Raw genomic sequence first — 4,869 nt, forward strand, 5'->3', positions numbered from 1 at the left:
AGCGTATATAGGGGTTTTAGTTTTGTATGTATTCAGCCAGTCCTTGCCTTTTGGTTGGGGCATTCAACCTATTTACATCTAAGGTAATCATTGATAAGTATGATCCCGTTGCCATTTACTTTGTGGTTTTGGGTTCAACTTTATAAACATTTTCTGTGTTTCCTGTCTAGAGAAGATCCTTTATCACTTATTGAAAAGCTTGTTTGGTGGTGCTGAATTCTCTCAGCTTTTGCTTGTTCATAAAGCTTCTGATTTCTCCTTCGTATTTGAATGAAATCCTTACTGTGTATAGTAATCAGGTTGTAGGTTTTTCTCTTTCATCACTTTAAGTATATCCTGCCATTCCCTTCTAGCCTGAAGACTTTCTATTCAATCTTTCACCTGTTATCCTTATGGGAATCCCCTTGTGTGTTATTTGTTGCTTTCTCTTACTGCTTTTAATATTTGCTCTTTGTGTTTGATTAGCATTACTTAAGCAGAGAGGAAAAAAAGGAGAATTAAAAGAAATGAGGGCAACCTCAGAGACCTCTGGAACGATGTTAAATGCCCCAACATTTGAATCATAGAACTCCCAGAAGAAGAAGACAAAAATAAAGGTCATGAGAAAATACTTGAGGAGAAAATAGTTGAAAACTTACCTAAAATGGGGAAGGAAATAGCCACCCAAGTCCATGAATCCAAGAGAGTCCCAAATGGGATAAACCCAAAGCTAAACACCCCAAGACACATATTAATCATTCATTTATTAATTGGGTTGTTTCATCATTTGATATGGAGCAGCATGTGCTGCTTATACATTTTAGACATTAAACCTTTGTCAGTTGCTTCATTTGCAAATGTTTTCTCCCATTCTCAAGGTTGTGGTTTTGTCTTATTTATGGTTTTCTTTGCTGTACAACATTTAAAAATATTTACTTATTTATTTAGCTCCCCCAGATCTTAGTTGCTGTACACGGGATCTCCTTTACGTCATTCAGGATCTGTTATTGCGACGCACAGAGTCTCTGGTTGTGGCCTGCAGGCTCAATAGTCGTGGTGTACAGGCATCAGAGCATGTGGGCTCAGGAGTTGTGGCTCCCGCTTAGTTGTTCTGAGGCATGGGGTATCTTACTTCCTTGAACAGGAATCAAATCCTCATCCCCTGAATGCAATAGGGATTCTCAAAGGCTGGACCACAAGGGAAGTTTCTGTGCACAAAGTTTTAAATTTAATCAGCTCCCATTTGTGAAATATTTGTATTTTCATTACTCCAGGAGGTGGGTCAAAAAGGACCTTCCTGCAGTTTACATTTAAGTCTGTTCTGCATATGTTTTCTTTCTGAATTTTACGGAGTGTGACCTTACATTTAGGTCTTTAATCCATTTTGAGTTTATTTTTATGTAGGTGGCACTAGTGGCAAAGAACACACCTGTCAATGCAGGAGACATTAGTGACGTGGGTTTGGTGCCTGGGTTGGGAAGATCCTCTGGAGGAGGACATGGCAACCCATTCCAGTATTCTTGCCTAGAGAATCCTCATGGACAGAGGAGCCTGAAGGGCTACAATCTGTAGAGTTGGATATGACTGAAGCGACTTAGCACTTATGTCCATGGTAAAGGAAGTATTCTCATTTCATTCTTTTACATATAATTGTCCAGTTTTCCCAGCACCACATGCTGAAGAGGCTGTCTTTTCTCCATTCTATACTGTTGCCTTTTTGTCAAAGATAAATAGATCATACATATGTGGGTTTCTCTGGAAGTTCTATTCTGTTCCACTGGTCTATATTTCTGTTTTTTTGTGCCAGTACTGTACTCTCCTGATTGCTGTAGTTTGTAGTATACTCTGAAGCCAGGGAGACAGATTTCTCCAGCTCAATAAGCTTTTTGAAATTTGTAGATTATGTTTTTCTATATGATGTAGTATCTCTATTAACTCAGATATATTTAAGACACTTATGTTTGTGCTATGTGTATGTAATTTATCTGTACATAAAAAGATAAACCTTCTTATAATTGGTAAATTGGATGGGATGGACAATATTAGGCTGTTAGCTTTGCAAATGGAGAAGGCAATGGAACCCCACTCCACTACTCTTGCCTGGAAAATCCCATGGACGGAGGAGCCTGGTGGGCTGCAGTCCATGGGGTCGCTAAGAGTCGGACACGACTGAAGTGACTTAGCAGCAGCAGCAGCAGCAGCAGCAGCAGCAGCAGCAGCAGCAGCTTTGCAAAGAAAAATATAAGATGTTCTGAGTCTACCCAACAAGATGATTTTAATTAGTCTGGTAACTTTAACAATATATCTGTGAATAATGATTTTGAAATGGAGACATGATGAAGAAAAATGATGTTAGAGATGCATAGCAGGGAGATGAGAATTCCAAGTCTGCCAATCAAAAGAACCCTGTGTTCTTGCTTTACCACACAAAGCTAGGAAAGCATGACAGGTGTTCTTTGATCCCCAGGGAGACTAGAAACCAGTGAACACACAGGACATAGAATAATGACTGCACAGTATTCCAGGAGAGATTTTATTTCATGAAAACACAAATAAATTTATACACTTAACATATCAAACTTAAAAAATCAAACAATGCATTTCATAAAGAAAGGTGAAGTTTCAGAAAGTCAAATGGGCACTTACTTAACAACCTCAATTATCCACATTTGTGACACCTGGGGTCAGAGTTTTGACCTCTGATCATGAGTATCTAGAGCAAAGAAATAGTTTGAGTGGTGATGAGAAGGAGCAGTAGAGGAAACTACAAATGAGGGAACTATTGGCCACATTGAAAAAGCTCAGGATTCCACCATCATAATCCAGGAACATCCCCACCTGGCCCAGAGGCTTTTTGACGTATTGAGGTAACAGTGGGGATGAGGTAAAGAGACTGTACTGACTGTTTTCTTTGATACAAAGAAGTAGAAAAATTCCCTTGGAATCAAGGGCCAGGTCACTTTCCCTTGCCCAGGAGTCATTACAAAGTCCAATGGCCCAGTTGCAACAGCCTGTCACATCCACCTCCCAGTAGTGCTGACCAGAAGTGAATGACTCAGCGCCCCAGGCAAGAAAATATTTAGATCTTGGTGGAGTGTAGTTGACATCAGGACCATCAGGACCAGCCAGCAGACGCCTCAGATCTTCAAGCACAGGGAAGTGATGAGTGACTCTTTCATTATGCAACTCAATGTACACTGTAGGAAAAAGGAAACAAAATCATATTAACGAATGGTGTTTGAAATTCCTGCTTGGCATGAGCTTTATACAGTGTCTGAGTTTCTTAGCTTATGAGTAGAACTTGGAGGCAGGACAGCAAGAGAGCATGAGGAATGCAAGAGTTCAGTCCAAGATCTTGTCTGTCTTCATAAGAAGATTTGAGCCAGACCAAATGGGAGAAAACATGATTTTTATCTAGGAGACCGACTGCTTAGTTTTGGACGTTGTTTTCCCTGGAACATTTGAAATAGGCAATGAAATAAAGCTCACTGTCAGAAAAAAAAGGTAATTTGCCCATATCATTAGAAAATGTTCAATAATAAATATAATATTAATGATAACGTCAAAAGAGTGATCACTTTTCCTGACAAGGATTTTCATCAAAGAATTCAAGATTAAATTAAAATTTTTAAAAAGTCGTATTTTTTGAAGTGGTTTCTTTGTGAGAATTTTCTGCTATTATACCTTGAAAAACAAAAGAAGCATAAATCTATTAAAATAAGTTGCCAGCTTACTTTGCCAATCTTGCTAATAAACTTTATATAATTTCATATTATGCTTGTTTGTAATAAACTTGATCATAGAGAGGATTTTGTTCAATGTCCAGAAAATATGTTTTGAATTTATTATAAATCATTTTATAGACCACCTTAATACTCTCCAAATATCTCATAACCAGTGATAACCTCCCTTCCCTAAAACTTGGAATGTACTGAATGCACAGACAGACTTACAAATTTCAAGGAAATAGTCAATAGCATGCCAACCTGCAGTTGGACACCAATTATCTTTTCCCACTATTTACTTGCTTTTTTCCCCCTAGATACCAGATATATATGTGAAAAACACTGGTATCTAGGAAAAAAGCAACTGCATATACATAGAGTTTGCCAAGATTTTTTCCTTTCAAGATCTTATGGCAAAAAGCCAAAAGAACTATTTGGCCAGCCCAACATTGTGTATTACTTCTACTACAAGGCTGCATTGTTAGTAGCTTAGTCACATCCGACTCTTTGCGACCCCACGGACTGTAGCCTGCCAGGCTTCTCTGTCTATGGAATTTTCCAGGCAAGAATACTGGAGTGGGTTGCCATTCCCTTCTCCAGAGGAACTTCCGAACCCAGGGATCGAACCCTGGTCTCCTGCCTCACAGTGAGTTTCTTTACCATTTGAGCTACAGGAAGTCTACTCTAAGGGTAAATTTGGTTATAAAAGTTCCCAAAATAAGTCCACAGGTTGGGCAATGAGGAAAGTCTCAGAAAGAACATGAACAGAGACATGCATTCAGCTCCCCACCAGAGGGCTGCCTGTTACCTTGGAATTGTCTGAGCCAGTCTATGAGTCCAGGCATGGGCCACACACTGAGCTCAGGAACTACAGGCTGGGGCAGGTGCAGCTGCACTGACTCACTCCTGCAAGAAGGGACACTTCCCAAGGACTGCAAGGAAAAAAAGACCAGATTATTCATGAAATTTCTGTCCCTTTGTATCTTCTTTCCTACTTCTGTTTGTTGAAAAGGTATTACATTCTAATTCTCTTCTAAGGAACAGTCAGAAGCTATCTTAATAACAGAGCTTAAACTAATGCATAATGTGCTTCCTCAGGGGACATTAAGGAAGGAAGGAGGCCAGAAAGAGTGTGTGCAATGAAGCAGCCACATCTAGGATTCCA

Source organism: Capra hircus, chromosome 29 (assembly GCF_001704415.2).
Source record: "Capra hircus breed San Clemente chromosome 29, ASM170441v1, whole genome shotgun sequence".
Taxonomy (NCBI): domain Eukaryota; kingdom Metazoa; phylum Chordata; class Mammalia; order Artiodactyla; family Bovidae; genus Capra; species Capra hircus.